At 42.2% G+C, this 27,948-nt stretch overlaps 1 long non-coding RNA gene across 1 annotated transcript in view; it reads right to left on the reverse strand.

Moving 5' to 3' along the window:
• Positions 1-27,948, reverse strand: part of LOC308595184 — a 198,338-nt gene that overhangs the window by 21,872 nt on the left and 148,518 nt on the right. The window contains exons 11-12 of the long non-coding RNA XR_014011881.1: positions 5,787-5,921; positions 273-505 (exon numbers count right to left, since the gene is read on the reverse strand). This is a non-coding gene — a long non-coding RNA (uncharacterized lncRNA). The remainder of the gene's footprint in view (positions 1-272; positions 506-5,786; positions 5,922-27,948) is intronic.

A 27,948-nucleotide genomic window follows, 5' to 3' on the forward strand; every position in this document is an offset into this window, starting at 1 on the left:
CATCCCCAAACTTGGCCCTCCAGTTGTTTTGGGACTACAACTCCCATCATCCCTGACCACTGGTCCTGTTAGCTAGGGATGATGGGAGTTGTAGTCCCAAAACATCTGGAGGGCCAAGTTTGGGGATGCCTGCCACAGAAGTTGTAAAGAGCATTGTGCATTCAACTTGAAGAGCCTCTGAATCCTCCCTTTGATCAGAAACCCTGACCATGTAGGTTTCCTGAATGTGGAGACGATTCTAAACATGTTCAGCTGAACATGAGAAGAATCACCCTTCAGACCTTCCCACTCAAGGCACAAAGGTTGGAGATGGAACCAGCAGGTTTGGACATGTTTAGGGCAATAGTGGGATCCATGGCCTGGCTCCTTCTCTCTGTGTTCTTTGAACACATGTTGGGAATAATATCCACTCTGTGCATTGGCTTGGTGACTTGCTCTGACTTGTTTTGGTTGAAGTCAAAGTATGTTCCTTCTTGCATCCTATGTACTTTTCACCAGTGGTACTCTAAAAGCACAAATAAAAATGAGCACAAAACTAAGAATCAAAATGTGTTCCCTTGGACCAGACTTCTCCAACCTGGTACCCTCCAGATGCTGTGGGATTCCAACTCCTGTCATGTTTGACCATTGGCCATGATGACTGGAAGTGATGGGAGTTGGAATCCAACAATATCTGGAGGACCACAAGTCCCCCATTCCCTGCTGTATAGTTTTAGATATGGTGCCCATTATCTTCAGGTTAGGTAAGGTTCACATAGTTGTTGTTGCTTCCATATGTATCCCTGGGGTGGTGAAATCTTCTAAATGCCCAAATCTTTGGCTCACATGTTCATATAAAGGGCTAGACTGTGTACCTGTGTGCCTATGTCATTCAGCACTTTGGCGACTGGAGGTGACAGTTCTCCTTCCAATGATAAAGCAACAAGAAAAAGAAAACATGCCTCTAGTTCTTGTAAGTGATATGCAGATTATCATGCACTTCACTGTATTGTAGACTGCCATGTCATAGTTTAAGTACTGAAAACCTGGTGCACAAGTCAGTGTAATCTGATCTAACTGAACTGGAATTACCCACAATGTATGCTAAAGTGACAACCCCTAGTCTATTTGAAGCTTTGAAATCACTTTCATCACACATCACTGGAAATCTCTCAGAAGGACAAACATAGTAAACAGAGGGATTTTCTAGCCTGCCTCAACAGAAAGGAAAAAATATGTATTTTCTGTCTTTATATGCTGAGCTGTTTGAGCAATGAAAGGAGTGTGCATTGTCTGTTAAGCCATTATCTATAGAATTCAGGCTTCACAGAGATGTTGGTTGCTAACAGGGTTATATTCAGCTCCTTGACAGAGCTCTTATGCAGACCTGCAGCAAGGTTTCACATAGACCGAGGGAAAACAGAGGCTGGTGGGGAATTCTGGGGCTAGGCTGCTCTTAAGAAAACAGTTCACAGTTATTTCACTAGGCCCAAGGGCAACACAGCATGAGACAAATTAAAATTCCACGACAGGAAACCAAACGGAATTGAAAGTTCGAAGCATGGTCACAGGAACAAGGGAGCACAGCAAGTCTGGGAGCCTTATACTTCATCAGACCATTGTTTCCTCTAGCGCAGTATAGTCTAGATTCTTCACTAACTGGCAGTGGTTCTCCAGGATTCCAGGTTAAGTATAATTGTTTAATTTACACTGAAATGGAGGCTGCCTATGTGCATTGCTGAAAGGGTTTAACTGGAAGATTCCATTTAAGATAAAGAAAAGGAAGAAGAGCTCTCTGAGCTCTTTGATGGGTTGATAATTAACTGTTGTTCTCTGGTAGCTCTGACAAGGTGTTTCACCTTAGATCACATGGGAGGCTATTGAATTGCAAATTCGCCATCTTGGAAGGGTGATAATGGAGCTCACTCCAGGAGCACACAGCCTCAGACTGGAATGGAGGCTGGAATGGGGGGGGGGGGAGAGAGAGAGAGTTTTGATCTCAATCCTGTTTAAAATTATTTCTAAGATGATGGTGAGCCCATGCCTGGATAAACATATGTTGTATGGAATTATTTGGATGTGGGTCTCAGCAATCTTTCATTCCAATCTTTCATTATGCATCCATTTGCTTCAAGCTGCACAATACAGTGGTACCTCGGGTTACTACGGTAACTTAATTCGTTCTGGAGGTCTATTCTTAACCCAAAACTGTTCTTAATCTGAGGAGCGCTTTTGCTAATGGGGCCTCCTGCTGCTGCCGAGCAATTTCCGTTCTCATCCTGGGGGAAAGTTCTCAACCTGAGGTACTACTTCCGGGTTAGTGGAGTTTGTAACCTGAAGTGTTTGTAACCCGAAGCATTTGTAACCTGAGTTACCACTGTATTAATATCTGCAATATCCAGGAAGAGGTCTCTCCTAGTCCCACATGGAGATACGAGGGATTGAATCCGGGACCTTTTACATGATACATCTCTACCAGAAAGGGTGGACAGAAGGGCAAAACAATAATGTAATTATCTGGCTATGAAAGAATGAGTATCTAGACTACTCTGAGCTTGTTTCCACAATCACCCATAATGAAATAACAAGAACACTTTAATCTTGCAGGTATATTCAAGGGGAAATCCAAGCTGAGTCAACAGCTCCTGAGTCTTTCCTTGCATATGGGGGCTTTTTCGAAAGGGATCCCAAAGCGTTGTAGCTATCAGTGAGCAGCAATTTTTTAAAGTTTATGAGCTAGTATTGCACAGAACCTGGAGTATTAAAGTCTAAAAGCCAGGCCAGATTGCAACAGCGTAAAGAAGAATAAGGTCAGGACCAACGCATATATAATGCAGATTCTGCCACCACAACCACCAGGGTTATAGCCTGAAACTACAGTCAATTGCATACCCTTGTGGGGGCTTAGTGATACTGAACTTCATGCCTCTGAAACAGAAAAGGGAATGGGAACAAGAAAAGGGAAAAAAGGCAGTAGAATTTTCTTTTGACACCAGCTTTCAAATCCTCTAATCCGGCCCTAACCATTCCATATGTAAATCGCAGATTCTCCCTGTCAGTTTAAATCATGTTGAAAACATTTGTGTGGGTGGGTGGTTGCAAATGTCAAATAAGTATGCCTTCCCCCATCTGTTTGCACAAGCACATTCCATGATCTGAATCACTTGAACAGCAGATAATTTATGAAAGACAATTTGTAAATAAAAATAGCTTTATTGTTGCAGATTTCCAGCAATTTCTCCCTATGCAAATATTTATATCTAGGATATGATTTAAATCCCCTCAAGAGGATGGATGATCAGAACCAGAGAAAAATGCTATAGGCAAAGGAAGAGTTATCAGAATATGGAGAATTCAGCATTTAGCAGAAGGCTAACGCAGTGCCTCTATTCATCTAGGCTGTGCTTCATGCTGTCTGGTGACATGCATTATTTATTTCCCCCAATTGCAGCAATATAATGTTTTTATGGCATGTTATAGTTCAGAACCTGTATACTCTTCTCCCCATTGCAAAAAATAATTGCAACTGAAGGTGTTATTTCTTCTAACACAGGCACACTGCTTTCTATGGGAGTTAATACATGTCAGTTTTATATTGTTCTTCTTTCCTTGTTGCTTGAAATGTATCAGGTAGATATCCCCCTGTGTGCCAAAGGAAGGTAAACCATTGCTCACCTCCAGTTAATCACATTCTTGGGCATTAAAGCAAAACAAACAAACAAACAAACAAAACTTTAAACTCTTTTATGACAGGTCTACTGCAGAACACAGTAGAAAAGACAGCACATTTTGCTGTCAATTTATCACTCAACAATATTTCAAATCATTTTTCAGGCTGCTCCGAATGCATCTTCATACCTTGAAAGATAGATTGAGAAACTGATTTCTGAAATGTCATTTTATCTCCTTTAAAACTACCAGCAGGGGCAACTCAGGCAGCAGATTATAACCACTAAAAGGCAGCAACTCTTTCATTGTTTGGTTTATTATTTTACCACTTAATGATTTTTTAGTCACAGGAAATTAAATGTCTTTGTCCATCTCTAGGTCTTTGTTGCATCTCTTTATCAGGAGGCAAATTCTATACCACTGAATTAAAGATATTGAAAGCAACCCAACTACAGCAAAAGTTAAAAGTCAAAATTTAGTGAATTTTCCAAATTTACAGAGCAAACTGCAAACACTATTTGCTTGTCAAGCTTCAATTCAAAATCTGAATGAATTAAACTTCTTAGCACATCTTGGTTGTTGTTTTTTATTTCACAAGCTTCAAATCCAAATGCTTTCTGATTATTTACTCTCCATACCACTCTTCATACAAATATATATATCAAAGAAAACATAAAATGAAAATATGGAGTTAACAAATGTAATTAACCCCCTGTCCCAATACACTCAACAGTACAACATCAGCAGAAACAAATCACACTACCATATCATAGAACAATAGAATTGTATAACTGGAAGAGACCCCGTGGGTCATCTACTCCAACCTTCTGCAATGCAGGAATCTCAACTAAAGCATCCATAATAGATGGCCATCCAAGCTCAGCTTGAAAGCCTACAAGGAAGGAGAGCCCTCCACCTTCAAATGGAGTCCGTTCCACTGTCAAACACCTCTTAACATCAGAAAGTTCTTCCTGGTGTTTAGTTGGAATCTCCTTTCTTGTAACTTGAAGCCATTGGTTTGGGTCCCAGCCTCCAAACCAATAAGACTGCAGAAAATCAACCAATGACATGGCCAAGGACCTCTTGGAGACCCAAAGACCAGGAAAGGCAAATTTTAGCTATCAAGTGTCAAATACAAATTACTATTTAATGTAATCTGTCAAGTGTCATTAGATACTAGATATAATTGCAAGCTATCTATCAAATGCTGTAAGATGAAACAGGCCATCACATATCAAATATCTGCTGATGTTCCTATGCAATGTGCGGCAGCAAGAGAATATTGGGAGTGTTTTAGGACAAACTTGCTACTGAGGGGGAGGGAGAGATGGGACAGAAGGAGAGTTCTATTCACAGAAGGTATCTTTCCTTGACCAGAAGAAATCTTTCCACGAACACCAATCTTCTTCAGAAGATTATTCTCTCACAGGGGAAAAACACTGGATATCCAAGCAACTGTCAAATCGCAACAGGCCATTGGAAGGCTTTGTGTGAACTAAGCAGGCACAGCAGAGCAAGTCTCAGGAATCTTTAAGGCATGTAAAAGTTCTTTGACAGGCATGTATCCCTGTAATATATACCACTGAATATAGCTTTCAGTTAACACTAGTGACAGTTGACATTGCATGTCAACTGTTATATACTACCAGATGTCTCCGGCAGTATATCAAACTTTATACAATGAGAACCAAACCATAGCCCTTCTTCAAAACTTGCACTTATTCAAATTTTGCAATGCAGTTCTCCAACCAATGTTTACAAAAATGCATACATTGGGGAAACGTGTGCATAAAAATGAATATATTAGTAGGGGGAAATCCAAAAGTGAATAATATTAGGAAAAATTGCTTGCAAAAAACGTGTGCATTACTCTAAACTGCATACAAAATGTGCTGCTTAGGAGAAATATTTCATGAAGATTTATTTTATTTTTATTTTTTGCAGAAATGTGGAGTACTAAATTGAAACTGAAAAAAAGAGAATACAAGCAAACAAAAATTTTCAGAAACTTCCATTCCTAGTATTGACTTGAAATTTCTTTTACATTATAATTTTGGTGCTCAAAAGAACGAGCGGCACAGAATCGCTGACCAGAGCCTAACCCTGCTTCTGTATTCACACAGAGATGGTTTCCCTACCTGCTGCCCTCATGTCATTACGATATGCCTAAACTGGCATATGGCATGGGAGCTGACTTTATAGCTTACTTTCCTCCTCGACAGCTACCTCCTGGCTCTTCTCTTCAAATCTGGTCATCTGATCATCCCTCTGCCCTGTGTGAATGTACCAAACCATATGGCCCATAATTAACAATTCAAATCTATAGCTGCTCCATTAAAATAAAGAACTGAACTTTTCTGCAAACTTGTATTATAGATGTGAAACAGTTATATTAAACTTAGAAAGATACTACGTGTAGTGGAACAGTGTTAAGGTTTTAGATAATATTGCTTTGTAGTACAGCAAACTCTGCATTTCAAAGCAGAGTCTTGGTCTGCCACTGGCAAAACAGTGATCAAACACATCCCAGTTTTGATCTATGTTAGTTGTACAGGATTACATTTTTGGACATAGTATACACTATAGGAAATCTGTGAAAGAAGCTTTGGGAGTAGCAGGTTGACTGTTTCCTACTTTGTATTTTAGCTTGTTACACTGTCCCAAAGACCCTTGGGAGAGCTTGCAGGGCAGCAGCTGAAGAAGGAACAAAAGAGTTTTCTTGTGGTGTGTTTCTTTGTGGCTGATTAGCTGCTCTCCCTGTGCAAAGGTCAGAGGGGGCAGGGTTTCTGTTGAGTCAGGTGATTAGCTGTGGGAAGAGCTTATCAGAGCTTGCAGGGCAGCGGCGTGTGCAGTTTGATCCCTCTTTTAGATTTAGGGGAGCTAGTCTCAAACGTTTCTTGGGAGAGACCTAGGGTTTTTTGGGGGGGTTATTTGTCCTGTCTTCACGCTTTTTAAGATGGAGGACCACTGTAGCCACCCCCAACGACACGTTCTCAAGATGGAGGGTGAGGGAACAGCTGCAGTCGCCTGCGGTTCCTGCGCAATGTTTGCCATCTTGCCAAAGGTTGCAGGCAGCTTTACCTGCAGCAATTGTATGTTGATTGCCCTCTTAGAAGACAAAGTCCAGCAACTGGAGGAACGTGTAGATACACTCCAAAGAATTAGAGAGCTGGAGCTCTTCTTGGAAGCAACAAAGAATACCGTCTCCACCAAGGAGGAGATAGGGGACACCCCTGAGAAGGAGGCTAGTTCACCAACACAGGTGCCAGATATATGGAGAAATGTGACTCAAAGAAGTAGGAGGGCCAGGGTTCGCTCTGATTGTTTAGAAATACACAATCGCTTTGAAGTCCTCTCCCCTAGCATGGAAGACGAAGAACAGACTCCATTTGAGGATCTCTCCCTCATTACAGTCGATCAGGTATATGAAGACAAGCAGCAAAGTCAGTCCTCAGGGAATGTGCAGGCGACCTTGGAATGGACAGCTCACGGAAGAACCCCGACCAAACCTAAGAGGAGGCGTGTAGTGGTGATAGGGGATTCCCTTCTGAGGGGAACAGAAGCAGTGATCTGTGGGCCTGACAAGATGTCTCGGGAGGTGTGCTGTCTCCCCGGGGCTAAGATCCAAGATGTAACTGAACGACTGCAAGGAATCATAAAACCCACTGACAAATACCCCTTCCTCTTGGTTCATGTGGGAACCAATGACACTGCAAGCAAAAGCCTCCAGAAGATCAAAAGAGACTACAAGACTCTGGGCAGGAAATTGAAGCAATTAAATGCACAAATTGTCATCTCATCTGTCCTCCCAGTTGAACGACGTGAGGGGAAAATAGTGGAAGTGAACAGCTGGCTTCGCAAATGGTGTAAACAGGAACGGTTTGGATTCTTAGATCATGGACTGCAGTTTCTTGAAGATGGACTTCTGGCAAGCGATGGGCTGCACCTCACAACGGTTGGGAGGAATGTTTTTGCCAGAAATCTCAGAAACCTCATCAGGAGGGCTTTAAACTGACTAATGTGGGGGAGGGAGACAGTGCTCCTGAAGGTAGGAGTCTATCAATTGATGAAGATGATCATCCAAATGTCATAGACCAAATGGAGCAAACAGCACGCAGACCTAGTGGTGGGAGGAAAAAATCCTTAAATAAGAGACACAGGGGAATGATTAATGGACTTCAATGTCTAATGCGCAAAGCATGGGAAATAAACAAGATGAGCTTGAGCTCTTGGTACAGCAAACTAAATATGACATAATAGGCATCACTGAAACCTGGTGGGATAAGTCCCACAATTGGAATGTAATAATGGAGGGATACAATCTATTTCAGAGAAACAGACCAGACAAGAAAGGAGGAGGAGTGGCGTTATATGTCAGGGATGTGTATACCTGTGAAGAGATCCAAGATTTAGAACCTCAAAGCCAAAGTGAGAGCATTTGGGTCAAAATTAAGGGAGAGAAGAATAACAGAGACCTCATTGTGGGAGTTTACTATAGATCCTCAAGCCAAACGGAGGACATAGATGATGCCTTCCTGGAACAGATGGCCAAGCATGCAAAAGGAAGGGAGATAGTAGTAATGGGGGACTTCAATTACCCGGATATTTGTTGGATGTCAAACTCAGCCAAGAGCATAAGGTCAAACAGATTCCTCACTGGCCTTGCAGACAACTTCATTGTCCAGAAAGTGGGAGAAGCAACAAAAGGAACAGCCATTTTAGATCTGGTCCTAACCAATGTTGATGACCTGGTTAGTGGGGTAGAAGTGGAAGCATCATTAGGCGCGAGTGATCATGCTCTTCTGAAGTTTACTATACAGCGGAAAGCATACTAGGACTCAATTTCTTGACTTTAAGAAAGCCGACTTCATAAAACTTAGGGAAGTGCTGGGTGAGAGCCCATGGACAGTAATACTAAAGGGAAAGGGAGTTCATGATGGCTGGGAGTTAGTTAAGAGGGAGATAGTAAAAGCACAACTTCAGGCAATACCAATGAGACGGAAACATGGAAGGTGCCTAAAGAAGCCAGGGTGGCTATCTAAAGAACTTTTAACTGAGTTAAGATTAAAAAAGGATGTGTACAAAAAATGGAAAAGGGGGGAAACCACCAAAGAGGAATTCAAACAAATAGCCAGCACATGTAGACACAAAGTCAGAAAAGCTAAAGCACAGAATGAACTCAGGCTTGCTAGAGAGGTTAAAAGCAACAAAAAAGGCTTTTATGGGTATGTCCGTAGCAAAAGGAAGAACAAAGAAACAGTGGGGTCACTCAGAGGAGAAGATGGTGAAATGCAAACAGGGGACACAGAAAGGGCTGAACTCCTCAATGCCTTCTTTGCCCCAGTCTTCTCCGATAAAGAAAACAATGCCCGACCTGAAGAATTTGGAGCAAATGATTCAGCAGAGGAAACACAGCCCAGAATAACTAAGGAGATAGTACAAGAATACTTGGCTAGTTTAGATGTATTCAAGTCTCCAGGGCCAGACGAACTGCATCCAAGAGTATTAAAAGAACTGGCAGATGTGATCTCAGAACCACTGGCAGTCATCTTTGAGAATTCCTGGAGAACAGGCAAAGTCCCGGAAGACTGGAGGAGGGCAAATGTTGTCCCTATTTTCAAAAAGGGGGAAAGAGAGAACCCAAATAATTATCGCCCAGTCAGTCTGACATCAATACCAGGGAAGATTCTGGAGCAGATCATTAAGCAAACAGTCTGTGAGCACCTAGAAAGGAATGCTGTGATCACCAATAGTCAGCATGGATTTCTGAAAAATAAGTCATGTCAGACTAACCTGATCTCGTTTTTTGACAGAATTACAAGCCTGGTAGATGAAGGGAATGCAATGGATGTAGCCTACCTTGATTTCAAGCAAGGCATTTGACAAGGTGCCCCATGATATTTTTGTAAAGAAGCTTGTAAAATGCGGTCTTGACTATGCTACCACTCAGTGGATTTGTAACTGGCTGACTGACCGAACCCAAAGGGTGCTCATCAATGGTTCCTCTTCATCCTGGAGAAGAGTGACTAGTGGGGTGCCACAGGGTGCCACTAGTGGGGTTCAACATCTTTATCAACGACTTGGATGATGGACTCAAGGGCATCCTGATCAAATTTGCAGATGACACCAAACTGGGAGGGGTGGCTAACACCCCAGAGGACAGGATCACACTTCAAAACGACCTTGACAGATTAGAGAACTGGGCCAAAACAAACAAGATGAACTTTAACAGGGAGAAATGTAAAGTATTGCACTTGGGCAAAAAAAAATGAGAGGCACAAATACAAGATGGGTGACACCTGGCTTGAGAGCAGTACATGTGAAAAGGATCTAGGAGTCTTGGTTGACCACAAACTTGACATGAGCCAACAGTGTGACGCAGCAGCTAAAAAAGCCAATGCAATTCTGGGCTGCATCAATAGGAGTATAGCATCTAGATCAAGGGAAGTAATAGTGCCACTGTATTCTGCTCTGGTCAGACCTCACCTGGAGTACTGTGTCCAGTTCTGGGCACCACAGTTCAAGAAGGACACTGACAAACTGGAACGTGTCCAGAGGAGGGCAACCAAAATGGTCAAAGGCCTGGAAACGATGCCTTATGAGGAACGGCTAAGGGAGCTGGGCATGTTTAGCCTGGAGAAGAGGAGATGAAGGGGTGATATGATAGCCATGTTCAAATATATAAAAGGATGTCATATAGAGGAGGGAGAAAGGTTGTTTTCTGCTGCTCCAGAGAAGCGGACACAGAGCAATGGATCCAAACTACAAGAAAGAAGATTCCACCTAAACATTAGGAAGAACTTCCTGACAGTAAGAGCTGTTCAACAGTGGAATTTGCTGCCAAGGAGTGTGGTGGAGTCTCCTACTTTGGAGGTCTTTAAGCAGAGGCTTGACAACCATATGTCAGGAGTGCTCTGATGGTGTTTCCTGCTTGGCAGGGGGTTGGACTCGATGGCCCTTGTGGTCTATTCCAACTCTATGATTCTATGACCCGTGTGTATCCTTTAAAGTTTATAGAATAATGATGTTGAAACTTCCCCTCCCTTTCCTCTAATGTGTGCACACCTATCTAATTATTTTGCAATGGTTGGGCATGACCCAGCCAAAGTAAATGACGTTCTAGGCCCCATTTATTTTAATGGAGGAATTAGGCACCTGTTTAAATGTTCTCCTATTAAAATCAAGGGTACCTCCGCTAAAGCATATTTTTAATGTTGTTAATCTAAAGGGAAAACAGTGGGACAATGTGTCCCAATTATTGTAAGGTTAAGAGTAATCTCACTTCGTTTTTTATTTTTTATTTGTCAATTGCCCTTCATCAAGAGATTTCAGGACACTGTACAAAAGTGCAAAACTAATTTGCACACTACTTACAGTTTAAAACCAGTATACAAATCAGTAAATAATCCTAATCCTAATAAAATATAAATAGACCAAAAAAAATTAAAACCTGAATGACTACAATCAGAGCTGGCTCTAATGTTAGACAGAGTGAGGCAGATGCCTCAGGCAACAGATACAGGGACTTGGGTCCCAGACATTTATGGCTCTGGGGATGCAAATCTTTCTGTATGGGGATTTTGTAAATTAATAGTTTAGAAGAAGAAGAGGATGGATTTCAGTGGGGAGGAATTGGTTTAGGAGATTACTAGTTGTAATCACATTCATCTCATATTTCATTTTATTGTATATTTTGTAAAGAAATTGTCCAACTGGAAATGGTGTGTTTGTTTTCACCATTTCTCAGATAAACACTCTGTTTATTGCTAACCCTGGGTAATTGCCAGTGATACCCATGCTTAAAGCGTCTGAAGACCTACTCCGTCCCTCCGCCTACACAGTGCGGTTAGCACAGCAAGCCTGTGACAAACCCTTTTACAAAGTCAGTTTTATGTTTAACTTCCACATCAACCGAAATGACAGTGCACAAATTTCACCCTGTTTTAAAGGCATCATTATGTGCACATGTTTGTCAAAAGCAAAAGGGGAAGAAAACACAGCCTCGGAGCTTGGAAGCATGTGAAATTACTGTTTTGAGCGATACACTGAAACCCAACTTCATTAAACACTGACTGCTGCTGTGACTACTGGGGAGTGAGACTTGAATGGATTCATAATAAAAGCAATTTTATGTGGATGTGAAGAAAACTGGGAATTATTAAGTGAACAGTAATGAACACCTTGCCATCGGAAGATGGATGATAAGAAACTGTAGTCAATACCCCATTAGCAAGTCCATTATAACCTTGGAATAGAAACATACTTTATTGCAGAAGGCTAACACAATTGTAAGTGAACTTTAACAGCTGAATAAATGTGTGTGGTAATGTATGGTTACAGGAGTTAAATGAGTCTCACTCTTATTCCTGCTGCAAACAAAAAAAAAATAGTTAAGTCATTATCGGGCACATTATCAAACCCTTCATTACTGCAACTTGTACAGTTGTAGTTAATGTCATGTTGGCGCTTCCATTACAAATTCCCATTTTTAAGTTGCTCAGTAGAAATTCTGCATTCTGCAATTCATCTCTAGAACATGGTTAAAAATGATTTCCAGTAATTAATTTTTTTCCCCAGGAAAATGTCATAGTAAATTGAAAATAGCAACTACTGGGTCACACATGGCTGCTGGACCTTAATTGACTCAATAGGAACATAAGAATTGTCTATGCTGGATCAGACAAAGACTGCAATCCTATACACATTTACCTAAGAGTAAACCCCACCGAACATAGCAGGGCTTGTTTCTGAGTAAGCATGCGAAATTTTCCACTGTAAGATGTGATCTAGTTCATCAGCTTTCTTCCATCATCACTGGCCAACCACATGGCACTTGGGAAGCTCATAAACAAAGCAAAGCAGAGATTGACATCTCTTGATACTTTCCCCCAAACTCGAATAACACTGGGCAACAATTTTTTTCTTTTTGAATGTTGTCTAGATTTCTACAACTGATTTAGTGTATTTTTGCACTGCTGAATCAGGAAATGGCATCCCTTTCTCTCCATCAGGTCAGGTTTTTGTGTTATGTTGATTTGAAAAAAATCAGATTGTCACGGGAATTGGGGTTGCTTGTGTGTAAACCTCTAGCTGTTCCAAACTGCTTAGGGGCGGTTGTGTCTTTCCCTGACTGAGCAGCTTGGGTGCTGCCGCTCAGTCGCTCGAAGAATCCGTGAGTGGGCGTCTCCTAAATTTCCTCCAGCATAAGAATTCCTTAACGGACAACCTTCGCCTCGCCTCTCTGCGCGGAAGCCTTCTGCACAGAGTGGGCGTGCCTAGTGGTGGTCCTCCACCCTCCTCACTGACTTCACTGGAAGAGTCTCGGAGCCTCACCTCCGAGATGCTCTCTGCCTCTCCCTTCTTCCTGGTGTCACCTGGACTTCCTTCCCCAGATGACGTTCTCTCTCTACCCTTACTCGTTCCCTCTCCTGCAGAATCTGGAAGCCTCGCCTCCCCCCTCTGCTCTGATGTCAGTTCCCTGACACAGATCTTGTGACAAAATCAATTACATTTTTTGTCAAAATAAAAAAATTCCTTCCAGTAGCACCTTAAAGACCAACTAAGTACGTTCTTGGTATGAGCTTTCGTGTGCATGCACACTTCTTCAGATACACAGCTTTCAACTTCTCCATGGTCAATCCTGGAAAAGCCTGGCACAAGTAAGTGAAGCAGTCACCATCCTTGTCCAGAGCCTAGGTGAACTGCTTGATTAAGCCGAGCTTGATGTGCAGCGGTGGGAAGAATATTCTGTCTCTGTCCACCAGAGGCTCCCTCCAAACCATGGGAATTCCAAAGTTCAGACTCCTCTTGCCATTGGTCCACCCACGTAGAGTCTCGGTGCATGCCTTGCACACCATGTGTGGTGCCCAAGCTTTATCCTGGTCACCAAGGTTAATACCAAAATAACTTTATGCTTTGCCGCACCAATTTATGGAAGATTTCGAGGTTTTATGACTTCAAACTGATCCCTTTTTGACATAATCACCCAGAACTATCGGACCTAAATACTTCTTGTCATTAAAATAATAATTTCCAATCAAAACAATTATTCGGCATGGCATTTTACCCCCACCAACTTCTTCTAAAATGCTCCACACAAGGGTAAAGGTAAAGGTAAAGGTACCCCTGCCCGAACGGGCCAGTCTTGACAGACTCTGGGGTTTGTGCGCCCATCTCACATCTATTGGCCGGGGGCCAGCGCTGTCCGGAGACACTTCCGGGTCACGTGGCCAGCGTGACAAAGCTGCATCTGGTGAGCCAGCGCAGCACACGGAACGCCGTTTACCTTCCCGCTGGTAAGCGGTACCTATTTATCTACTTGCACCCGGGGGTGCTTTCGAACTGCTAGGTTGGCAGGCGCTGGGACCGAGCAGCGGGAGCGCACCCCGCCGCGGGGATTCGAACCGCCGACCTTTCGATCGGCAAGCCCTAGGCGCTGAGGCTTTAGCCCACAGCGCCACCCGCGTCCCCTCCACACAAGGGTACATTGGAACAAAAACGCAAAAAAAATGACATGTGGCCATAGCTCAAAAACTTGACCTGATTGAGCAAAACCAATGTGATTTTTGGATTCAGCGCATCAGATTCGTCCTAAATCAACTGAAAAAATGCAGACAACAAATTTGTTGTTGACCAGTGTAATCAAAGGGATAATATGTCTGAATATAGAGGTCACATAGCTGTCGCTTGATATGACTCTGTGTTATGAATTTCTCTAACCTTTTAAAAGCCACAGGAGCTAAAGGCTATTACCACCTCTTGTGGTTATTAATTCCAAATGTTATGTTACATGATAGCACTTTATTGTGTGAGTCATGAACTTGCTACTAACTAATGTCATTGACTATAGTGTTACAGGCTAGAAGCATTTCTCTTTATTTCATCATTCCACAGCCACTAGCCATCTTGGCTATAGCGTTTCATTTATTCATTCATTTCATAAAATTTATATACCACTTGATTGTGGGGGGAAAGGCTCAAAGTGGTTTACAAAAAAGATAAAACAAGAAAGGTATCACTAAAACTTTGCAACCATAATTTAAAACATACTGAAAGTGAAAACCACAATAGAACAGGCTAAAAGAAATTAAAACTCATGCATACTTTCTAAACATCTGGGTAGGTCTGTCTAAATAAGAATGTCTTCAGCAGGTTCTGAAAATAAAAGTGTCCTCGCAAGACGTCTGATCTATACTTCTTTTTGTGTTGAGTTTCTAGGAACAGGTCTATGATTTCCAGGTTCATGTCTGACCATTTTTTCCCCTTCTGTCACTTTCTCTAGATAAACCCACATTTTATCACTTAATCAGAGGAAATGGCAATCGGGTTTTCTGTCTTCCAACAACTTGCGACCACTCGACCCTGCTGCATCTACTGCCAGAACTGGTAGCTTAGAATGTCCAGCCCCGGATAATATTTAAAGTCTAACTTTAAAGGACTTTTGCACTGTAATGGACTTTTAATCACTGTCATGAAACAGCTATAGTCTACTTTTAATTTAACATTCAGTGTGTACACAACACACATAGACACACACACATATTTGAAAAAACAGAATTGGCTTTTCAGGGAAGAAAGGAAAGTACTAAATGCAGGGATGAAAGGGAAGAGATATTTGAAATGTTTTGAAAAATAAATCTGTGCTCTGCCCCTTTTGTTCCTTTTAAGTGTTGTTAGCCATCCTAAGTGATAGGATTGCTGCTGGTTAATATATCAACCATCTGAAAACAAAATAAAGAATATTGAAAAGAAAATCTGTTAATTATGTTATTTGACTGAATACAGAATTGAGATAAAATAATACAAGCTGTATAACTGATGCATTGTGGGGGTGGATTTAGGGCTGGGAGAGTGGTGCAAACACACTGGGCACTGAGCCAAGGTGCTGGGCTTTCAAAAGGAGGCATGAGGCTCTCCTGTCTTCTTCCCTAGCGTTTTTCTTACCCGCCTTTGAGAAGGCAGTGCCTCCTTGCTAAAGTCGGTGCCTTGGTTGCAGCACAAGAGCTGGGAGGTGGTGGAATTTTGGTCTTGCACAGGGTGCTATTAGTACCCAAGTCCACCACTATGGTCACTGCACAGTCAAAGTCACTGCACAGGGGCAAGTTAAAATGAGCAGAATAGGCTTCCTTCTTAATTTGTTCCATTGTCATTTTTCCCCCCAGAAGAAGCAAGCAATGGCAATTTGCCAGGCATCTGCTTGGCAGCAGCATTCCCACAGCATGCCAAGGCCATGGAAGTCAGCCCTGTACACACTATGCCCTGAGAAGAACAGTGCCTGCCTGACAGCATCAACAATTCACCCACAGCAAAGGGAAGAAGTGGCAAGGTAAGAGGTCACTCTGTTGCCTGCACAACGTGGGTGCTTCTTCCATTCTGAGGAGCTCGGGTGTCTCGCAAAATAAGGGAGAGGGGTGGGGTGGCTGTCAGTCCTCCAGCCAACTGTTTCAGAGCCCAGAAGGTGGAGGACATAGAGAATTCCTTTCTCGAAAGCCCAGAAAGGCAAGGCTGGACACAGAGCAGAGAGGAGAAAGAAGACTGCCCTCTGCATCCGACCCCCAGCTGACAATACAATTTTTAGTATCCTGCTTTGCTGTAAAGAGAAGGGCCATAGTAAAATGCCCTCTGGATTGATTATGAATAATAGAATAAGGAGAGCTGAACAATGCCGTCACCAGGGGTGGACTTTGGTAATAAAATGCCCTGAGCGAGGACAAAAGTTGGTGCCCTCCCCAATCTCACCTTCTATTCTGCACATGCTCTCAAAATGTGCCCCCTTGACTCAGCACACTGGGAGGAGGGGACTGCCTGCACCGCCCCATATCCAGCACTGCTATCACTAAAGGCAAATTGCACACACTTTTTGAAATTCAGGGCTGGCACTGTCTGGGGATATGACTAAATGTATGTAGCACCTTTAATTGGCTCCACAGGAAATACATAATTAGCACCTTTTTCGAATGTAAATAAAAAAAAATCAATCAGTAACACTTAACTTGGAGATTTACCATTAACACGCAGTACAGAAATATTTGTAAATCCTTATTCAAGTGTTCTAGGTCCCAAAATCTTGCAAGTGACATCACTGCTATTAGTCAACAATTTTCCATGGAAATAAGAGTCTCACAGTCATCAAAAAGCAGCCATGATGCCTATGTACTGCCTCCACTGTCAGAGGCAACATATGTCTGAATACCAGTTTCTGGCAAGCACAAGGAAGAGAATGCTGCTTCACTGAGCACCTGCTTGCAAGCTTGCCATGGGCATCTGCCTGGCCATTGTGAAAACAGGGTGGTGCATTTGTTGGGCCTTTGGCCTGATCCCAAAGGACTCTTCTTGAAACATATCTAAAAAATGGATTAAAAAAATCTATCAGAGTTTTAGAAGGGTGGCTTAGCAGCAATGATAGTGCAGTGAAGCCCCATCAATAGTCCTGTCCTCCATAAATTGGTCTAGACATTTTAAAGCTACCTAAGACGTAGTCACATCTTGTAGCATGTAATTCTGTAAATTAATTATGTGTTGTATATAAAAAAAAGCATCTTCTTTTTTGTGTGTCCTACCAAGACTAGTGTCAATCAGTTTGACCGGATGATCCCAAGTTCTGTGAGAGGGTGCTGTGAAATACCATAATAACACACAAAAAAGCAAAAAGGCCCATGTTAGCTTCCCGGAGCTCCTTGGATGAGGATCTGGACAGAAGTACGATAAAAATAGTGTGAAAAATTAGACTATATTCTGTTTTGACACTACAGTATAATTCATAACACAAATAGAAAAGATTGCAATCAGACCAGTCAAGATGAGCGTAAGAAGCTGGTAGCTCTTTCTGAAAAAATTGTGGTTGCAAGGGAACAAGGTTTTTCAATTATAAATTTCATAATCCAAAATGTGTGGGTTTTCCCCCCATTTCAAAAGTGGTAGGATATTATAGGTGCATAGCTATTTGCCACCTCTTCAGAACACAACTTTTCAGAATGAAAAGTTTAAACAGCTGCACAATTTAAGCCAAGTCTATAGCCAACTATTTTGCTTGATACAGTAGGTGTGTTTCTGTGTGCTGTTCTGGTTTCACCAGAAGTGGTTTTCATCATGCTGGCCACATGACCCAGAAAAACTGTCTGTGGACAAATGTTGGCTCCCTTGGCCAGTAAAATGAGATGAGCACCGCAACCCCAGAGTCATTCGTGACAGGACTTAGCTGTCAGGGGTCCTTTACTTTTACCTTTACCTTTTTATAGCTTGATTTATTTTTCATTTCCTTGAGACTTTCATGTCCCATACACACTTCCCCATTTAACTCAATGTGACTTGTTTCTTTGATTAATAAACTAAACTAAAAGTGAAAAAGTAACACACTGCTGCTGTTAGCTGGATGGTGTATCAGATCTTCTCCATCAGACTCCCCTGGGATGGGGGCACCTCCACCATAGTGGAACCCCTGCTGTGCCTGGACAAGGGGAGAGGGATAGTGTCCAGTTCTAGTGCTGGCAATAACAGATTGATAGCTCTTTCTCAATTCTGTGGGTGTTGGTGCATGGCCGTTCTTAGTTGGTGGAGCAATTTGTCTGGTTAATTCCAATAATGAATGAGACTCTGGCATGCTAACTAGTTATGCAACCCCCGAGCAGAAGCTTTTAATGGCTGAAGAACTATTGTATTGTTGGAAACCTTGGATCGGCGGGGTATAAATAATATATTATTATTATTATTATTATTATTATTATTATTATTATCATTATCATTATCTGTAAATGCTTAAGTAGTGCTACAGGGAACAAGATAAGGAATCACTTCATAAGTTTTGCACCTCAGTAATCCACCTGTCTCTGTATCCCAGTCAAAATTGTGATAGTTAGATTTGTTTTCATTTATAATACAGCACACGGCAAAAAAATGATCTGATTAAATAGCTTTTACTCAGCATTTGTAGACTGTTGCTAGCAGCTAAAAAGAGAAAGGAATAATGCCGGAGGGAGGGACGTTGCTGTTGTGCGAGTATCAAATGGATGGGAAATGGGCCAAAGTTTGGGTCTGCTTTATGAATTCCATTACTGTCCGTTCTGAAAGACCTGTTTTACTGATTATAGAGTCTGGGTTATATGTAATCATAGGCTGTGTACACATTACCATTTATTCTGGCTCTAGTGTGCTCCCACCGCTGGGTTTTGAATCAGTGCATACACAATGCTACCCCAATGCAGTACTTGCCTGTAGTTTCTTTGAGGCATTTCTCCTCAAGCCTGCCTCAATTAAACTGAAGCCAAATTCACTTCACAGGTGAGCTGAGGTGTGTATACTTGAGATTGTTGTGTCTGTGCAGATTACAGCACATGTGCAGATGATAGCTTCATGAACAGGAGTTGCTGAGGTTACAGGGCCAAGGGAAACCAAGCAGGTCATGTGCAAGCACACACCCCCACCTCCTCTCTAGTGTGTTCAACAATGTGCAAATGTGACCTGAAACACAGCAAAGGGAAATGGCCTCACTGCATTTTAAGACACTAGTGCATACATAGTTATAGTGACTGCTCTGGTGTTAACTGGTTTATTCTCTTCACAGTGATGGGTGATTGAATGAAACTGATTAAAGAGGAGAAAATAAAGCAAATGAACACGAGAGAGAGAGAGAGAGAGAGAGAGAGAGAGAGAGACTTTCTAGAACTCATTTTAGCTTTTCTCCATTGTGTGTGTGATACCTATTTATAGTACAAGTAGCACAGAATTTAGGAAATGCCATAAAAGCAAGTGAATTACAGCATCATGGCTTATATGTTTACTTGAAAGTAATTCCCACTGTTTTCAACAGGACTTACTCCCAGTAAATGTGTCTAGGTGTGTGCTGTGAAACTGTTCTTTAACATTTGATCCTTATTGATCCGAGAATATTGAAAAATGCAGCACTACTGCAGCTATACACAATGGGAATAGGCAGGTCTCTTGCATATCACAGGTGAAAGCACATTCAGTGCAGCACTATTCAGGTGTCCACCCTCAGGTTACAACCCCATGATTGTATATATGTTTAAGGAAAGATGATTGGGAATACAAGCATTGAGTGTGGCTGGGAGTGACCAGCAGGACTAAGAAGTGTTACCTCTCTACTGCTCTCAGGAAATTCCTTAGCTCTGAAGCTCTTCCAGCTTCAAAGGCAGGGAAGACACAGGGGTAGTGGCTGATTATTAAAGGAGTAGCTCTGAGTTGAAAGCACTTACTTGTTTGTTATGGCATCTTAGTACAAATCAATATTGTACTAATGAACACATTAAGTCCCATCTGCTATTTCAACTTGGATTCCCTCCTTTAGGTAGATGAGAAATCAAGTAGATTGGTGTTTATGTTACATACACCCGTACTAGCAGGGAGAGGAGGAAGTTTGGTTTGTTTGGCCCATTTTTTTTTACAGCAGATTGACCTGACGCGATGCTCCTGAACTTGCTTGTGGATCAGAACACAACTCCCATTCAGATTATTCCCTTCTCCCAGTTTTGCAATGCATTTTCAGCATGCAAAAGGTTAGCTCAAAAATACCATCACATCTTGCATAAAAGATGTATACATAATGCAAATTTTACTGGTGAAAGCATTGACAAGTGTGCATTCTACATAAGAAGTACACACAAAATGTGTACAAAAGGTGCATGATGGGACGGGAAAGATGGGACGGGATAGAATGGGATGGATTGAAAAGCAATGTCGCACAACAGATGGAGCTGTGTGGAATGGATGTATGATTGAGTACCAGGGACCCAAACTGGATGGAATCAGTTGTTCAGCCTGCCCCTGCACATCATTTACATTCAATAATTTAACAGAACCTATTACCTTTACCTATGTTGGATCTGCTTAAGCCTGTGTCTCTGAAAGACATTTAATTACATATATTCTGCAGTACAGCCGCCATCCTGCATCTCGGGTTCTATTAAACTTTACTTTGCCAGACAAGAAAATGTGAAAGGGGACAATCCAGATCAATGCTGTTATCTGGGAGGCATTGCTGAAATAGATTTTAAATCCTTTGATTCAATTGCCTGCTGAGTTTGTGATTAGAGGAGGACTATCTTTTTGACTAATTGAAGGCTGTTAACTTGGCAGTCTTTGTAAAACTGGAGCATCTATCTATAATGCATATACTAAAAAGATAGTATGTAAGCACTGGTAACTTAATGAAGAAGTTTCAAGAAGAGAAAAATATACATATAGATCTGAACACTTCTTCTAAAAACTGAACTGTATGGTGCAATGGAGGGTTAGGGCATTTGACTAAAATTGGGGGACTGATTCTCATCTTTGATAGCTGTTTCTGGTTTCTCTTTTTTAAAAGAGAGAGAGAGAGAGAGAGAGAGAGAGAGAGAGAGAGAGAGAGAGAGAGAGAGATAAGAAAGTTGAGGTACCGGTATATTCCACATCACCCATATGTTTATATGTGGCCCATACCTTACCTATAGTCAACATATGGGCACTGCTAAAACTAATATGCTAGAAATTACGGTATTCAAGGAAATAGGTTACGCATAACTCCATTCCCATTTGCCTTTCATCAATATTTTCCCTTTATGTCTGGTTCTTTTGATCAGAGCACTGGGTGACGCACTGATATGCTTCTGTTGAAACAGCTAAATACAATTACTGTACTCTGTGGGATAACCAGCTTCATATAATCAACATGCTTGATTCTAATTAATGCATGAAGGGGTTAATACCACAGAGTAAGCTGTCCTGCCAGGCTTAGCTAGGTCACTCCCCTTCACCTTGGGAGGAAGCTAATCAAGCCTATTATTCAACCTCCAGTCTACTGAGGAAGCTAAATGTGTGAGGAGGTCTGAGCTGTTTGCTCCAATAATACCAACAATTTAGAAACTTTGACCACTTTGAAACTAAACTAAGTTTTACTGGCTATGCAACCTTTCTGATTGATGTATGAACCTAACCTTTTGAGAGTTTGTAAGTAAACCAATTTTTAACTAACCAAATATTACCTTTTCCTATGCTGGGAGAGAGCAAAATTTTGGAACTCACAAGGGCATATTTCCACACTTTACTTTGCTGCATGTTTTGTGATTTTAAATCTCTGCTGGGGTTTTCTCACCATAGAGTACTTGCCCCAAACCTGGACCTTGGTATCCAGAAAGTCTCCTTTTAATATGCCTATTATTAACTTGCCACCAACGTACTCCAATATCCTTTTCCAAACTGCTGCTTTTCCCGAGGCAGCTAATTTGGCACATAATGTTTGTCTCAGAAATGCAACCCCACATTTAGCTATTTTCTAATATATTATACTCAGGACCTTTTGACTTTTCTGCAGTCAAACTATGCACACTTTCTTACTTATTTGTCTTATCTCCTTTGAGTTACCTGCAGATTTTCTTAGTGAAGGTTTCCTATCATCATTATAAACATCCTTCTTCTTCGTCTTCCTCTTCTTTTAAAAAAAAGCCTAATGTTGAATCACAAAAAAATTCTCATAAGACAGCCTTTTAAATCATTACCACTCATGGATGTTTCTCTATCGACAGCCAGCAGCTTCAGACTTCTGAAATCATTTTGGGAGCTAATGTTCCGTATTGGAAACGTGCAGGCTGCTGGAATAGACACTCCTATCCATTGTCTGTGGCATAAAAAGACATCTGTTCTCAGACATGACATAGCATGGAAGGAAAACCATTTCACAAAAATGTCTTCATGATCAATAGATCCAGTCTTTCAAATGAACTGGGGCCAGCATCAACACCTGGCATTAGCTGAAGGGCCATAGCTCAGTGGTAGAGCATCTGTGTGCATGCAGGAGGCTCCAGGTTCAATCCTCCACATCTTCAGGCAGGGCTGGGAGAGATCCCTGCCTGAAAACCCAGAAAGCCGCTCCCAGTCTTGGTAGACAATAATGAGATCAATGGACTTGACATAAGGCAGCTTCCTGTGATCCATTGTTCTGCCACACAGTCCAGGAATCACCTGGTGGCTGGGTCTAAATACCACTGTTCTCCCAATGGAGAATTCTAGGGCATGAAAATGGTGGTTGCCCCCTCTGAGGCCTACCAATAGAGGAGAGAACCCCACCAGAAGGCTCATTGCTAAGGACACCTCAGATCTGGAGCTGACTCTGGAAAAATAATAATACTCAGAAGCCCTTTAATCTAGCCCAGAATTGGGGAATCTTTTTCAGCCTGAGGGACCTGTTCCCTACTAGAGGCCAAATGCCAGTTGGTGGGCAGACCCAACATGACATACTTTCCAAAACACTGAAGTGAAAAACCAGGATGCGTGTCTTCCAGGGCTGTGTTTCCACACGAATCACATGGCATGTGTGAGATCGCAACTCCCAAAGAAGTACCTTTTTGTGCCCGTGCTCCCCCAGTGCCTAAAAAGTGTGTTTTGGGTCCCGCAGGAGAAGGCCCACAAAAAGTGCTTTTTTGAGGGGGGGCAAGATTGCAATGCAAGATCCTGGCACCCAAAAATGCATGTTGTGCACACACAAAAACAATGTTCCAATTTTATCAGGACAGTTGAGAGGTATGACATGAGTAGAACCACAAATGTTAGTTCTACCTTTTTCCAGTAGGCGTCATTCTACCCATAAACATCTCTCTCTCAATCTTGCTTCTACCCACACTCAAATGTCCCTATCTATGCAGCAAGAGGCATTATCAGAGCTCAAGGATGCTTTCTAGCCAGGTGAAAGACACCCAAGAAGGACTGATGAGGGACTGATGAGGGGTGTGACCTGAGATGGGGGGGGGGGGTTTAGCTGGCAATGGGATGTGGTTTTGGGAGAGTCCCAAGAATTAGTCAGAGGGGCTCCAAAACCTGAACTTCCCTATCCCTGGTATAGTTCTATCCAGGGCCGCCTTTACCCAGGGGTGAAAGGGGTGCAGGGCACCCAGGCACCGAATTCTGGGGAGCACCAGGCGCCCGCCACTGAAGCCGCCTAAGCTCTTAACTATCTACCTGTTATGAAATAACTAATAATTTTGATCAAGCTAGAAAAACAAAATACATATATACCTAGGTATTACCGAAATGTATACCTGTTTCACTAAAGGACTTTCGACTTTGTGCGCTCATTTACCAAAGACACTTGTGACATCATTCACAATGGCGGCGCTTGTCAGACTCAACAATGGGACTTGTCATTCTCAACAGCACTGTGCACGCAAAATTAACTCTTACATCAAAATATTATGTTACGTATTGTGTTATGCGGCAGCAGGGTCAGCGGCACCTTTGACACGACTGATGTTTCTCCTAAGTAGGTTCCTAAACAATACTTGTAACTTTAAGTGTGGTGGTGGTGTATACTTAAGTATAAGTGTACTGTAAATAAATGAGCAAATAAAAAAGTTTGTTTCTTTTTCCTCCCTTCTTTCATAAACAAGAGATAAGGCATAAGCATGGTGTCTGGCATAAGCATAATAAAAGTAAATTGGGGGGCTAAACTAAATTTGGGGACACTGGACAGATCTTTGCACCCCAGTGGCACATATGCTAAAGAGGGCCCTGGTTCTATCCATCACTTATGTCAGAGTTTGAGATTTTTGTAGATCACTCTAGATCATGGGTAGGCAAACTAAGGCCCGGGGCTTGGATCCGGCCAAATCACCTTCTAAATCCGGCCCGTGGATGGTCCGGAAATCAGCGTGTTTTTACATGAGTAGAATGTGTCCTTTTATTTAAAATGCATCTCTGGGTTATTTGTGGGGCATAGGAATTCATTCATTATTATTTTTCAAAATATAGTCCAGCTCCCCACAAGGTCTGAGGGACAGTGGACTGGCCCCCTGCTGAAAAAGTTTGTTGACCCCTGCTCTAAATCAACTCCCATCAACCTTGACCATTGGCCATGCTGGCTGGGCCTGATAGGAGCTGAGCCCAACAACCAGTAGAGGTTAGTCAGCCTAGATCTGCATGCTAAAGCCATGTTCTAGCTGCTAGGGACATATTATACAAGAGGCACTGCTGTTGCAGAGCAATTGACAGAGGAGGGGAATACAGGTTCTTTTATCTATAGTCATCAGGGACAGCTGTGTTAGACACCCATGCTGATGATAGCCACAGTGTACATCCGTACTATCTATAGTAAAACCTCTAGATCTAGATCCTGGAGTGATCCCCAAATTTAGGAAAAGAAGCTAAACAATGGAATCAGAAGAACATGTTAGAAAGGCACAAGACATAAACTATTTCTAGCAGCCTGTGTGGCAAGAACGGCCTTTAGGGAAGGTGAGCATGCTGGGCTTCTTTAAGTGGAGCAAAGCTAAGTTAGGAAATCCTGCTTGCATACTTCTGTGCCTCTGGGCTCCACAGCATGAGCTAAAGAGGAAAAGCTCATTCAGGCCCTTTCTAGTAAAGGGCTAGCCCAAACATTAAACAGAGAGAAACAGCTGCCTGATACTGCAGATACTAGAGGTCCGGAAACAGGGACCAGGTGTCTTTCCTCTGTCCCCTAAATAAGAATCAGTGCTGTGGGGTGGTGAGTGTCAAGACTAGGACCCAGGAAACCAGGGGTCAAATTCCCCATTTGGTCATGAAGCTTACTGGGTGATCTTGGGCTAGCCACCGCCTCTCAGCCTAACCTACCTGACAGAGTTGTGTGGATTATTTTGAGAAGGCAGGGAGAACCATGTATGCTACCTTGAGCTCCTTGGAGAAAAGGGGGGGATATAAATGCAATCCAAATTTCAGGCATAGTGGAGAACACAACATATTGAAATTAAATCCAGCTGTTAATCCAGCTGTCTCAAGCAGCAAAATGTATTGAACTGGCCTTGGAAAAATTGATGCATTGCAAAAAGAGAAAACAGGCTTATTGCATGGAAACAATAAAATGTGATATAATGGCCACTCATAATGTTGTTGGAAGGCTGCAATATCTGCGCAAGCCACTTGTAAAAATGTGATGGGAGGAAGAATCACCTCTGACCTTAAAACAGATGCATATAAAGCTGGATTGTAGTTCCTTTTCTATGAAGAAACAACCTTTGAAGGATTCCAATTCAGAGTGAAAAGAGGTGGTCAAGTTCTGGAGGGAGGGGGACTCCGTGTAAAGAGACAAACTGTACACACTCAAGCACGATGCCTTCCTCTGTCTTTGTTCTCTGTTCCTGGAGGTGAAAGCACCAGCCAGCCAAGAAAATCAAAATACAGTCTGGAACACTGGATAAGTTCAGTGTTTCTGTGTTTTGTTTGTTGCTAACATTTTCTGATCCTGTGCTTTGTGAAGCTATGTAAATACACAAAATTTTGAATCAGCTGCAAATTTTGTTGGCATCCAATGAATTAATTAGCAAACAGGGGCTGATACATCATATATCCAATCTGCAATCACACAGCTGGATGACACTGCCTTTACCACCGTCATTCCCTGATAGTTGCTGGGTAAGGGTCTGTGTTCTCCTCACCACCCCAAGATGACAGCAAGGAATTCCCAACGGTTATGAGGCAAACATCTGAGCCCACATGTGTATAGATCCAACAAACTCTCTTGATATACAGGCAGCAAATAATCATTCAGTACATACAACACCATTGTAATAAAAAAGGTATAAGAGTTAAAAAGTTCCTAACTACCCAAAGCCTAGAAAAAGGGAATACAGCAATGTGCCACAGTATTCACACTACAAGAGAGGGAAAATAGAGGAGCACAAAGTCAAGGAGCTGAGCTCTGTGCCTTCTGCAAGAGTTAAGCTCCCCCCTTCAAATCCTATGCCAGCAACACAACCTCACACCGTTTCTTGGTCTGTAGTCCAGTGAAGCCTAAGAGGCTTGATCCCTGAGATCACTGAGAGGTAAAGAAGGGGTCCTGTTGAGCGGTGAGCTAACAAACCATTGAAAACCATGGGTTTAAGTATAGTTTGACTCTAGCTAACGGCTATAGAGAGGGCAGGGGGCTTCCTTGGTGAGTAAATAGCACAACATCAAGTCCTTTGAACTGTTGTTTGCTCTCTCTAGTGTACTACTGGGTTTTGCGAGATAAGTTTGAAGTGCAGAGGACACAACCTTAATTTTGGGAAGACCACATCTTTATCTTTACAGTTCCTGAGTCGTAAATTTACTTTACAAGAGAATTCCATTGACTGTGTGAAGGCCGGTTCCTGCATACAGCAGGGTGATAACGAGATATTTCTGGGAAATATAAAGATTAGTGCTCTGATATTTTCTGCAACAATTAAGGTCAGGATGTTAGCTGTTCTTTCCAAGACACATCTGAGAGAGGAGCTTTTCATGAAGGGTACATTTTAGTTTCAACTTGTGCCAGCTGCACTGATGCCATGATCCATAGAAATAAAACCATGTGAAATGCCAGATTAAAACCCATCACTGCACAACAACCTTCCTCAACGGCCACCATTGTATCAACCAATGTCCACAGTATATGTAGCCATGATGTATAACCACTGCAAGCTACACTGCTATCAAGCCACAGTGCTTAGCGATCCCAGCACTCAGGCTAGTCGAAAGCTCTGATTCATTTAACAGAGACTATTCAATTACAGCACTGGCATTTTAATCCTAAATATTTGCATTAGAACACCTGCTGCAATGCTATGATGACAGCGAACATAAGGGCACTCTTCTGCTTTTTTTATGGAAATACCTGCTAATTATTATGAGACAGGTCAAATCTACATAAACAAGGAATGGTATGTTAGCTGTTTCAAAAGCAGCTGGTGAAGGTTGCTGCATGGGGCAAGAATAATTGGTCTGAAGATGTCATTTGCCATCATTATTAATAAAGGTATTTTTGTAAGCTATCTGTGGGAAATTTTCTGCCCATCTACGTGTGTGTGTGTGTGTGTGTGTGTGTGTGTGTGTGTACTATTATGTTGAAATAACCCAATTGTTGGGGAAAGTAACAAAATAAATGTTCATCTTTGCTAATGTTAAAATGGGACTATCAGTGTGAACGTAAAGGACACAGACTCCTTGAAAATTAGTAATCGGAAATAATTGTCCAACACAGCAGCAGCAGCAGCAGCAGGATTATGCTACATATGAGAAGGGCCAACACCACTTACACCAACAGGACACAGGACACACACCCTCCACTGTCCTTAGAAAATCCCATAATCCCAATTTTATTTAATTTTATTCTTTGGCAGATTTACAAAAAGAAAAATACACACCAATAAATAAATTTTAGAATGGGGTAAGATTAGATGTAGGGACGCGGGTGGCGTTGTGGTCTAAACCACTGAGCCTAGGACTTGCCAATTGGAAGGTCGGTGGTTCGAATCCCCGCAACAGGGTGAGCTCCCATTGCTCGGTCCCTGCTCCTGCCCACCTAGCAGTTCAAAAGCATGTCAA

The sequence above is a fragment of the Podarcis bocagei genome, assembly GCF_964188305.1.
Source record: "Podarcis bocagei genome assembly, chromosome: 9".
Lineage (NCBI taxonomy): Eukaryota > Metazoa > Chordata > Lepidosauria > Squamata > Lacertidae > Podarcis > Podarcis bocagei.